This window comes from Bactrocera neohumeralis, chromosome 6 (assembly GCF_024586455.1).
Source record: "Bactrocera neohumeralis isolate Rockhampton chromosome 6, APGP_CSIRO_Bneo_wtdbg2-racon-allhic-juicebox.fasta_v2, whole genome shotgun sequence".
Classification (NCBI taxonomy): Eukaryota; Metazoa; Arthropoda; class Insecta; order Diptera; family Tephritidae; genus Bactrocera; species Bactrocera neohumeralis.
The window spans coordinates 25,986,823-25,999,809 of NC_065923.1; the positions used below are offsets into that span (position 1 = coordinate 25,986,823).

At 37.9% G+C, this 12,987-nt stretch overlaps 1 protein-coding gene across 3 annotated transcripts in view; it reads right to left on the reverse strand.

The window, feature by feature from the left end:
- Positions 1-11,479, reverse strand: part of LOC126762951 (SEC14 domain and spectrin repeat-containing protein 1-B) — a 55,073-nt gene extending 43,594 nt beyond the window's left edge. For 2 of the 3 annotated variants that reach the window (XM_050480043.1, XM_050480041.1), the window contains exon 1: positions 10,957-11,473. The gene's annotated coding sequence lies outside the window, so the exon portion shown is untranslated. Of the gene's footprint in view, positions 1-10,956 lie in introns of all 3 variants that reach the window. The other variant, XM_050480042.1, reaches the window with a different exon arrangement.
- Positions 11,480-12,987: the final 1,508 nt, after the last annotated feature.

Sequence of the window (12,987 nt, forward strand, 5' to 3'; positions counted from 1 at the left end):
TATTTACAGTATAAATATAAAAAATAAGTTGAAGTTTGATTAGAAATACGAAACGACTTTTTCGACTACCCAATATATTATATTTAAATTGAAAGACTTTCAATCATTCACGGTACTACATATAATTTAAAGTTCTGATGTTAAGTTAGAGCAGTTCTAATCGCAATCGATGGGCTATACGAAGATCAATTAAATTATGTGAAAGGAAAATATTGAGGTAATTGCTAACAAACTGACGTCGAACTCGCGACTTTGCTCCCATGTCACTGTTAGCAGTCATAATTTCGTCTATCTTAGAACTTGACAGTAGGACAATTAAAAAGTAAAGTCCGATGAACAAAGACCAAACTCTACAGGTCACACATCATCCTCGTCCTGCTATATGGTGCAGAGGCATGGACGATGATAACATCCGATGGGTTGGAGCTACGAGTTTTTGAGAGAAAAGTTCTGCGAAAGATTTATGGTCCTTTGCGCATTGGTAACAGCGAATATCGTAGTCTTTGGAACAATGAGCTGTACAAGATACACGACAACATTGACATATTTCAGCGAATTAAGAAACAGCGGCTACGTTCGCCTCCAACTCTGAGAGTATTCGACGCGATACCCGCCGGGGGAAGCAGAGGAAGACCTCAACAAGTTGGAAAGACCAGGTGAGAAAGAAACTGGCTTCGCTTGGAATCTCTAATTGAACCCAAACAGCGAAAAGGTAGAATGACTGGCACGCTGTTGTTAACTCGGCTATAATCCTAATCGCGTAAGCAGTGTCTACGCCAGTAAAGAAGAAGAAGTTTTGATGAGAGTGTATTTGCTAATCTTATTCGACGAGTCAGGTACTTACCATACGTCTATAACGCAAAAACTTTCCTTCTTAATTTTTATCCAGATCGAATTAACTCTGTGTGATAAAAGTATTTCATTCACACCATAAATGAAATGGTAATTAAAATTATAGTAATAACATTCATTCAGAGCTTCAAATATGAAAGGAAGCCTAGCCTTAAGATCCTTGGAAAGTATAAAATTGGAAATATAAAAGTTAGTTTAGTGGTTACTCAGAGGGTTCGATGTTCAACTCCTCAGACGAATGGAAAATGTGTAGGTAAACACTTTATAATTGATTCCCAGTTCCTGCTAAATATAACTATATAATATATAATAGGCTACTATCGTCAGTCCTTCTAGACTAATTGATTCTGTCCTTTAGCCAACTAATTTATTACCAAAATTCCGACTTATGGAACTTATAAGGCGTGAGAAATCGGTTTACCAGAAATAAAGGCAAATAAAATCCACCCTAATGCGCAGAAGTGCATGCCAATAGAAGCAGTTACTACATTTATGGAATTACGTATCAGACAGCTAACAACAAAAACGGCACACCAGCGCATATGGACAGACTTTGATGAATTGTGGTGGCTGCAAAAACCGTAAATGATAAGAAAGAAATTCAGTGAGCAAAGTGGTTAAAGGCAAAGTGATTGGAATGTGCCTGGCAAGTATGCAATGTGGCAGCAGCGCGTATAAAAGAGGGCAACAGCGAGTCAGCTGCCAAAGCGACAACAACACATACATATATGGAGTACTAGCTGCAGTGACGACTAAAAGCTCGTCCAAGTGTATGGCTACTGCAAAAGCATACAAAAAGCAAGCTGCCCCGGTGCATGGCAGCCAGTGCGGCAAGTTGGCCGAGAAGATCGAACCATGAAAAACATGTAATAATTGTCAATTGACTATAAAAGCCGCGTAGCGATGACTCGAGTTTTTTGCGCTGGCGACGGGATGAAGCGGGGGCAATGTACGCGGGTAATGCATTGGCTAAGCAAGCTGTTGTTGTTTTTCCTTGGTTTTTTTTTTCATTATTACCATTTTTTCCACACACACACACACACATGCACTCACACACTCCAGTTGGCATTGCCAGCGAACCACAGCTTCGGCATTGTCCAGCTGTGCGCACTCGGCTTGTCAGTTTAATGGACAAATAGCAGGCAAAACGAGTTGACGGTTAGCGGTTTTAGCTTGCAACGGGCCTACTGCATACCAGTGCGGCCAGCAGTCTAGTATGTTTGTATGTGTGTGTGTGTCTATTAGAGCGAAGTGTGCGTAAGCGCGTGCGAACATATCCATTGCTTCCGTATTGGATTACAATTATGCATTTCACTTGCAGCTATACTTGCGCCCTGATCTGTATGTGCGTGTGGCGAGTGTGTTATTGCCACGAAGTATTGCTGGAGACAAGTAATTCGTTGCGGTTGACATTCTTTCTTCATTTCTTTGAAACCAGACGACGATCTTCTAGGTTATCTAAAAACCAAACTCACTTGACTGTCGGGTAGCACTTTGTGTTGTCTGCGCCATTTATGGCCACTAAAAGTACTAAGGTGGAGATTTAAAGTCAATATTTTGTTGAAGAAAACATATACAATATCTCTAAGTGCATATTATAGCGTCTATTTCATCCTCATTTCATACCCGGTTATATGCGAGCCATTGCAGCGCACCAGTCGTTCTTCCTTTTCGCTGTTTCGCATCAATTGGAGGTTCCAAGTATAGCCAGATCCTTCTACATCTTATCTTTCCAACGAAGTAGAAGTCTTCCTCTGCTTCCCCCGGCTTGTACTGCGTCGAATACTCTCAGAGCTGGTGTGTCTTCATCCATTCAGACGACATGACCTAGCCAGCGTGGCCGCCGTCTATTAATTCGCTGAAATATGTCAATGTCCTCGTATATCTCGTACAGCTCATCGTTACATCGCCAGCGGTATTCACCGATGCCATGTGTAAAGGCCCATAAATCTTCCGCAGAATCTATCTCTCGAAAAATCGTAACGCCAACTCGTCAGATGTCATCGTCCATGCCACTGCACCATATAGATGGACGGATCAGTCACTCGTCATACATGTAGAATTTGGTCTTTGTTTGTAGAGAGAGGACTGCACTTCTCAATTGCCTACTCAGTCCGAAGTAGCTACTGTTGGCAAGAATATTCTACGTTGGATTTCGAGACTAACTTTGTTGTTGGTGTTAATGCTGTTTCAAGATAGGCGAAATTATCTACGACTTCGAAGTTATGACTATCAACAGTGACGTGGGAGCCAAGTCGCCAATGCGACGACTGTTTGTTTGATGCCAGGAGAGTTTTCGTCTTGCTCTCATTCACTATCAGACCCATTTGTTCCGCCCAACCTGGAGAAAGCAGAACTCACGGCGCGGTTGATACGGCCAATGATATCGATGCGATCAGCGAAAGCAAGCAGTTGTACACTCTTTTAGAAGACTGTACCTTCTCTATCCAGCTCTACAGCAGTATATTGAAGAAGTCCCACGCTAGGAAGTCGTCTTGTCTCAAACCTCGTATTGCTTTTCGTATTGCTGAACGTCAGTTTAAACAGCCGTATTAGTTTGCAGAACTATTTGACATTAATATCGAACATCTATTTTAAGTTGAGAGTACGAAAATTGAGAAATGTTCATTCCAAGTTAAAATATTCGTATAATATATGTTTTTACTACTTCAGTTTAGATTTCCCAAGCTTTAGAAATGTGTGTGTGTGTTCTGTGCTTTCAAGAGTCGTATTTGAAAATGTTTTCGAACATTTTACAACAGGGATACCCTATAAGGTCGGTCCGTTGTGACACCTAAACCCTAAAATTTTTTGAGGTAGCAAATATCAGCTCTCCTGATTTACCCAAAGTATGACTGCCGAGATGTTTCCACCTCAGTCCTGCAAAAACTGGACACTGGAGAAGAAAGTGCTTGAGTATTTCTGCCTCACTTTTCTCCATACAATTTTTGGCAATTTGGGCCGTCAGGTCAAACCTGGTGACATTTGTCACTTGAGCTTCAAATGTCTTTTGATTACTATTATAGCACTATTTCTAACAAGACTTTGCTTTCGAGGCAAGCCAAAAAACAGACATAGTGCATATTGGATCTTAGTCGCCTATTACGACAGGCTTACCTTACCGCGGGCAAATTGTGCCGCCTGCCGGCTGGGGAATTCATATTGCTTAGTAAGAACTGCGAAGATTGCAACTTTGCTAACAGCAAATAGCTCAGTAGATTTCTTGCGATCTACTCCAGGCTAGACGGATCTCGCAGTCGCACAGGAACCGGTCATCGTCCAACCCCTGATAAGCTCACGCGAGGTTCGTAAGTTCAGCGCTAGTACGTCGGCGAAATTGATAGTACTTAAAATAAATTTAGTTAGGATAATTCATACAATCTGTGGTAGTAGTTTGCTAGCAGTAACTGATAGCAGCAAAGCTACTTTTATAAGCGGCAAATTCAAACAAATATACGTGGAACAGGAAATAAAATAGGAAATTTATGTCGTCATGGTCTAAATACTAGAATAAGCAATTTAATCTCCCATTTCCCTTATATACACATTCCCTTTGAAATATAATATATATTTATGTCTTAAGCATACGCACCACTTATATATTTTATGTGTATGTATATATTTTCATATGTGTTTCAACTAAGTCACCGTTTGACCTGCGTTCAATCCATAACCGTAAGTGCCGGCATTAAAGTGCTCGCCACCAACACATTTCCTGCTGTCATTTGTCATGATCAACCAAAGACGTTTCCTGTTCAATTGTTTGCCATTTCACGCGACCATCACTTCGCCGCTGGGCACAGCAAAGTTAAATCTGTCACTGAAATGCTCAAAAAACTACGAACTGTTTCCGATATGCACACGCAGACCGTAACATTAAATGATGAAGTATTAATTAGGCATGAAAAATGGTTACCTTATGTAATTGCTAACCAATGCATAAAAATACTTATGCACACACACATATATATGTACATACATTTAAAAAAATATGGAATTAAATTATAAATGATGATATTCTCAAATCAGCGTCTAACAGGAGTGTTTGTTGCCACACTTTCTGTTTTGATTTATGACTATTTAATAAGGTTCGGTTATTCGTATAATCTGTTGTCATTGCTGGTAATTATACGGAAAGCTGCGCCTGCGCACTGCTGCAAATTACTTGAAAGTCATCACGGCAGCAAAGAAAAATAATGCAAGGTATTAAATGCGGAGAGCTCCAGATTATTTGCCTTGCAACTTAAATAAAATCTTTTGTTTGTACGAGTTTGCTTTTGACTTTCGCAAAATTACTTTTAATAAAGCTATTTAATCACTAATTTTACAATGAAACATAATTGTAGCACTAAGTTAAACGGGTTTTCACCCTCAAAAACTCCACCGCGCTTCCCCTTGCTCTTTCCGACCGAACTCGGAGTGCACCACACCTCGATACTCGAAGAAAACTGTTAACATAACTTTAATTTTTGACTACTTTGGCGTAGATTTTTTGGCTTCGGCTCACCTGTGCCACGATATTCGGCCGACTGATCATCTGTTTGCGGGTCGTAAGCATAGATCCCAAGCTCATCGCTAGTAAAAATACGTTTTGTGACATCCTGGTTGTCGCAAAGCATTGTTTCACAGACGTTTACGAGACACTGTTTTTCGAAAAAATTTAGTGATTTTGGAACTAGTCGTGCATTCGCTTCTCTTTGGCTCAAATGATCTTGCAAACTGATTTTCACTGATCCTTCGCATATTCCAACAATGCCAGTATGATCTATTATCGTTTATGTTAATCGTCGATTCTCAAGCACCAATTCCTTGATTTTTTTGACGTGTTGATAGCCGTCTTGGACATGATTCTCTTTGAATAATTTGTACCAATCAAAACCACTTGCTGTCGTCAAACAATTATCACCGGAGGCCTTATACAACAATCTGAATGTTTCGGCACCAGAAAGGAACATTCCTCGTACAACATAGTGGAAATACTAGAGTTGAGCTCGCAAACTGTGCCAGTAGCAGCTCAAGCTACTTCACTATCAACCTCGTTTTGGTGCCTGGGCATAGCGGAATCGCTGAAAACTGCAAAGTCAGCGAATTAAGAAGAAAGAGTACCCTTAGCCTACTTACACCGCTGTGGGAACGAGTTGAATCTCCATTGTCATCTTGCGTTCTAGCACTGGATCTATGAACCACGTGTGAGCTTAGTAGTCATTGGTCGATCATCGGCTCATGTGTGATTGCGCGATCCGGCTGACCTATAGTAGAACGCAAGAGATCTACTGAACTACTTCCTCCTACCAAAGTTAATTCTGCCGCAATTGTAAGATTTCTTTCTCCATATGGTCCATTAAGCATTCATGCTATAATGCTGAAAATACTGTCGGTCGCACATTATCAAAGTTGTATGAAAGAAGGTTAGATGGAAACACCCAGTCACTTCCTTCTTCATTATCCAGCTTTTACAAAATCGAAGTTAAATACTATATATTGCCTCCATAAATATTCCTTTGATTGCACTCACTACTCAACATTGGCTCTCACTCACTCAGCTGTTAACCCCCTGAGAACTGACTAGATGATCGCTTTATAAACTTAAAAAAACATCTTCTCAGATTGTCTTAAAAGCCGAAGATTGCTTTGAAAGTGATAACCTCGTAATCCGCATTTAATGTTGTTCTTGTTTGTGCAAATGTTATTCTTAATACAAAGTTTCAAACCTTAACCCTTTTCCAGCACTAAAACCGCTGACACAAAAAACTTAATCTCATTTAATCGTAAATTTATGAAGATATTTGAAATTTATTTGTTGATTTCCACTTAAACTGCCTGCACACACCCATCTATTTTTACTGCCTTTTCACTCACACATTTTTATTGGATTTCGCATCTCGCTAACACACATGCCCTTCTCGCAAACAAATATGATCGTCTGGAAGACAGAGGTCTACAATAAAACCGTTGACGGCATTTTTTTTCAGTTTGACTGAAAAGCTGTGCTGTGCTGATACTTCAACTACCTACACGCAAATAAATTAAATGGTCGGAAAAAAGGTGAATAAGAAACAACAAGAACCGAAGAATTGCGCGCATGCTCAATTAGTTAAATGTCACTACGTTGAAGCCGTTGAACTGACAGAACATAATACAATCGCGAATGAATATGCCGATATGTTGATGCCTGCATACATATGTACATATATGAATGTATACGTAAATATGTATGTTTTTAAGTGTGTGTAGGTTGACTTTCATTAAAAGTGGGTTTTATGGCAAACTTTGTTGTTTGTGTTTAGAGGTTTGATGGCTTTTATTGCGATTCGGCTTGTTTGCATATCAGCGAGCTCCGCTGTATGCATGCATGCATGTATGTGTGTACTTACTCGGTTGACGTGTTTGGTGCGGCACTAAAATATTGAAAATATGCAGTTTGTGGTTGTTCATTGTTGTTATTGATAGTTTTGTGTTGTTGTGGTTCAGTAACTCCTATTTCTAGCACACGCCTAACCTAATTTCCACTGACTATAAAAAATTACAACTCTTTGCCTGTATGTATATATGTACGTTACATATGTTTGTATGTGTGCGTAGAGCTAAAAGGAATGTTTTCTGAAACAAAATTGCCGATCGTAGATTTATACTGTTTTCAGGTAAGAAACATGCCTCGAGCCAAAAAAAACTGCACGCGCTGGCTATATACATACATATGTATGTACATACATACATACGTATATTTATAGGTGTAGAGTTCAGCAGAATTTTCGTACATCGTTCGTCTTGGCGTCGTACGTGTTTTTTGAGCAATTTCACACGTTTTACACCAAAACATTCCAATCGGTTGTTAGGACTGTCCAGTAAACTCCCAACTTACGCTTAATTTCGTGATTATCACAGAATCACGTTTCAGTATTTGTTTCGGTCCATTTAGCGCAACAAGACGATAATACTTATTTGAGCCATATTCAATCTTAAAAATTCATTTTGGTGTACTTCTAGTGAAACTTTTAGGTTATTTACGCCAAAAATTTTATTCTTCCTTGGAAAACGGAAGGTTGATATAGAATACACAATGTTGAAATTTAATTATAAAATTTCAGTAACTTTCATTAGCTTGTAGGTTTGCATTTCAAAAATATTGAAATGTCTCCCTTCAACTAGAAACAATATATATTCGAAGCTTACATGTCATCGAAGTGTTACTTTTTGGTATGAATTTTGGGAGCATAAACATTATTCTTCTATTTTAATTGGGCAATTTTAAAGAAAGTCAGATTTTGGCAATTGACATGACCAAGAACTTTTAGCGAAAATTATAATAACCGAATTTCTTAATTCACCAATGAATTCAGTAGACGCTGTCTGTCCTTGGTTGTATAAAATTCCGGGTTCAATACGTCAGTTTTTGACAGATCACGTTAGCCGTGTAAAGCTGTCAAGTTATTTTTGTCCAATATTTTTCGGCGTGAATAACATTTACAAATCGTTCAACTTTATTACGAAAATGCACGTTCTGTAAGGAATGTGTTTCGCGCGCTTCACTCAACTTACGGTGAACATTATCGGCCTACTGATCGTACTATTCGCAACACCATCACCCATCTTGAGACCCAGCATTCATTATTGTATAATATCCGACCGAATAGACCACATCCAGCAAACAGTGAAAAAAATAGCAGCCGTAGCTGAGGGGTTCACGAAGACTGTGACTCGTATGGAACGACTTGGCGCATTTTACGTTGCGATCTTGAATTGAAAGCGTACAAAATACAGTTTGTGCAAGAATTGAAGCCGCTGGACCTTCCCAAGCGACATCGCTTTGCTTTATGGGCTCCTGAAGAGTTCCAAGAAGATCCGACGTTTTCGAGCCAAACTTTGTTCAGCGATGAGACCCAATGAATATGTAAACAATCAAAATTGCCGCATTTGGGACGAAAAGCAACCTGAACAGATTCAAGGGCTGCTACTTCATCCAGAAAAAACACCGGTTTGGTGTGGTTTGTGGGCCGGTGGAATCATCGGTTAATATTTCTTCAAAAATGTTACCGGTGAGAACTGTCAACGGCGACCATTGTCGCGCCATGATAACCAACTATTTGATGCTGAAATTGAAGCTTGTGATTTTGCGGACATTTGGTTTCAACAAGATGACGCCACTTCCCACACATCGCATCAATCAATGGGATTATTGAGAGAACACATCAGTGAGCAGATAATATGTGTTTTGGGCCGTCAATTGGCCACCAATATCGTTGTTTATCACACCGTTAGACTTTTTCCTGTGGGAATATGAACATTATTAAGTCGTGTGGTTTTCAATGAGATAATATTCGGTGCATTATTCTGGCACAGAGCTCTTCGGCTGGAATTTATTGGAGCCAGTGCCGACCATTATCTGAAAAATAAAGCTAAATGCTTGACCAAATCATTAAAATATTGTTTGATTGTTATTTCTTCTTGAAACTCATACCAAAAAAGCAACATATTCTCTAACCGTCTTTAAATCAATAAATGCATAAGCATTAGGGAGTAGTATCTACGGGTAATTTAAACTTCGCATGCAAAAATTTAACTCAATCAGGTGTGATCTTCACTAAGTCATTTCCAGAAATTTGCTTTTAAAAGTCGTTTTGTCTGTTGTCTCTGACGCACACCAGCTTAAACATATGTTTTAAGAAAAGGTTATAAATTTAATTATTTTTTCATTTGCAGCTGGTTTCATCTACAACTTTATAGGTGTATTTACATGCATACATACCTGCATAAGTATATTGTAAGCATATGTTTTTATAATCGCTTTTAATTGAAATATTTACGCGAAACCAGCTGTAAATTCACTTTAGAATTCAAAATCAAAATATCTTTTTCGTGAAGAAAAAATTTTGTGCTTTGATTAATTTTTAACCCTTAAAAATTCAACCACGAACCTCCCCTTGTTCTTCCCCAGCTCAGATAACACGTTAATTATATTTCCTTTAATGTTTGTAATTTTATCTTTGGTTTCCAATAGGTGTCAACCTACAATGACTTTATTGTTTTCAAAATAGCAGAGGTCTGAAGAGTCCTTAAAGATTCATTCAAAATATTTTAGATGATTTTCTAAATTTTTATAAAGAAAAGACATCGAGTAGATGTATGAGGTATAGTAGGCATGCCAACCAAATTCTAGCAGACAAATTTTTTACATTATTCGGTTCACTGTGGGCTTTTTCTGTTTCCAAAATTAGATAAGCTGTTCCCTAGATAGCCTATAATAAACGTCAGGGAAGGAAATTCGCGAACGATACTGAAAAACCTTAAAGCAGCATTATTTATAACCTAAACAGGGTATATTAAGATTGCTATGAAGTTTGTAACACCCAGAACGAAATATCGGCGACCCTTTAAAAAATATATAGTATATGTAGTATGTAAATGATCAAAGTGACGAGTCAATTCCATCTGTCTATTTGTATATACACGAACTATGACAGTCCCTCAGTTTTCGAGATATCCATCTGAAATTTTGCACACGTTCTTTCCTCTCCAAAAAGCTGCGCACTTGTTAGAATGGACGATATCGGAACACTATAGCATATAGCTGCCATACAAACTGAACGATCGGAATGAAGTTCTTGTATGGAAAACTTTTTTATTTGAGGCGATATCTTCACGAAATTTGACAGGCATCGTTATACAAAAAAACGGTAAGATTCACAAAGAAATTGTTGAGATCATATCACTATAGCAAATAGCTGCCATACAAACTGAGCGATCTTGTAGGGAAATATTTTTATTACATTTTTATTTATGAAGGGTTTTATAGCTGCGATGCAGCCGATGTTAACATTTTTTGCTGTTTTATTAGTCCATTTAAAATTTTTAGAAATTGTTGATAATTTGAGATATGAACGTAATCGGTTTCCGAAAAATAAAAAACAAATATTTTCCAATATTTCAGCATGAGCACTGAATATTATTTTTTTCTTATCCTTGAAATATTTCAAAGTTCACCATGCACTTGTTAGCACTTAAAAAAGTCAAGAGCTAAAATATTACACACAAAATCAAAGTTTTAATATTTTCAACAAAATAACGGGTTTTTGAACCTTGAGCTTGTTTTCTACAACAACATACCTGCAATTAATATAGGAATATGAATGCTTTTCTATATTTTTGTTCAATTTCAAAAATGCACGCACAATCACTTAGCCATACTTTATTTATTTTCATTCACCTTAATTATATATGTAATTATTATTTAATTTGCTCTATTTTTTATGATTTTTTTTAAATTAGCAAATTATGTAATTTAGAATGCTTAATGGGCAGAAATTACGCATAATTTTGCATATGCAAATCGCAGAGCGTTAATTAAGTCACAAACAGTGAAAAATCATAACGCAGCTTGAATTGATAAAATAGTAGAAGCAAAACGCAACAAAAAACGATAAAATAAGGCACCGAATTTGCCTACGCACACACACACGCACACAACTTCAAACACATCTAGCTTTTATTTGCTGGCATTTGGCAAAGCTTCGATAACCAGTTGTAAAATTAAAAATTATTTTTTTAATTTTTTTTGTTTTTGTATTTTTTTGTTTTACCTTTCGTTTATTGATTTTTATAGACTTTGTATTTTTGTTTTTTTTATGTTAATTGATTTTAATACTTTTTTTGATATTCTTGTTTGACACTCGTTTTCTGCGCAGACTGAGAGGCTGACTCTTTTAATTCTTTGCTAAATATTTTTTGTTTTTATTGATTTTTTTCAACAACAGCAAACACTTGAAATTTTTTCTGAAATCACACACACTCGCGCGAGTTCAACGAAGAGCAGAAAAGCACGTCAAAACCGCACCGAGTCTCAAACACGACTGAGCGATCGCCGCCAGTTGGCCATGCGCCAAGCCAAGTTTGACAGCCAAACAGCGCCAGCATACCACACATACATTTGTATGTATGTGTGTGCCTGCTCCAATGGTTCGAAGTTGCATGCAACCAAAACACCGCTGCACTTCATCGAACATTTGTTGCTGGCAACTGCCTTGGTCGCTTAAAAGTTGCTCGCTGACGCTTCGTCATCGAATATTGTTGCTGTTGTCTTGCCTGCTACTTGTTGCTCTCACTTGCACACATACATACATATGTACATGTGGTGCATAAAAGTGTGCGCTTTTGTTGTTGGCATTGCAGGCAACATTCCAGAGCTAGCAAACAATGCACGTGCTTTATTTGCAATACATATTCACCTTTATGGTGTGTCCACATATGGCTAAGCTATGCGCTGACATAGGCATTATGGTGACGACAGCGCTGCTATAATCACGTCGCTACACACACATGTGCACAAACATGCTTTGATTTTTTACATTTCCACTGAAATTACACTCGAGCTATTTGTTTTGAGCAGCTTTTTTCACAGATTTTCTGCCTTCTTTCAGCTTGTGTCGCCTTCGCATATGCAATACGGGTTTCAATGCGCTCTTGTAGCTACATACGTATGTATATTATGTGTTTTTGTACATATATACAAATGTAGATATATTTATGAAGGTTTGCTAGTTTGTTTTGTTATTGCTTTCAGCTATACTTACAGTAATTTGGCGCACTTTTCGCATACCAAAGCCACGTCTAGTTCAGCCCGCGCCAAGAAAGACAAACATTCATTATAAATGAATACATATGTACCTAGATCAATGCATACATATGTAATTATACCTTCATACGCCTACTCACCTCGTATGCGCATGCGCCACCAACCTACGGTGCCTCTCGCTCGCTTGGAGCATGCCGTGGCCAATTTTATTATTCAAATCTCTATTGCCGTCGATTTTGATATACTGGCGCAGTAATTGTAGTGACATTATTTGCTCAATAATTACGTAGAATGCGTGTTATCCATAATTTTTTTGCTCATTCGTGTATTTGCCTTTCTTTTAAGACCGGTTTATTAATATTTTTTTATTTAATTTTAAAATCAAGTATCAATTAGCGCCATTATGTGAGTAATGTATATATTGGAGGCTTAAAAAACAAAGTAAGAAAACTACAAAAATAGCCAAACTGGAAATATTTTTTATTATGCCCGCGGTATTTTAAGTTTGTAACCCTTCGAAGGAAGCGTCAGAGACCCTATAAAATATACATATATAATATAACGGG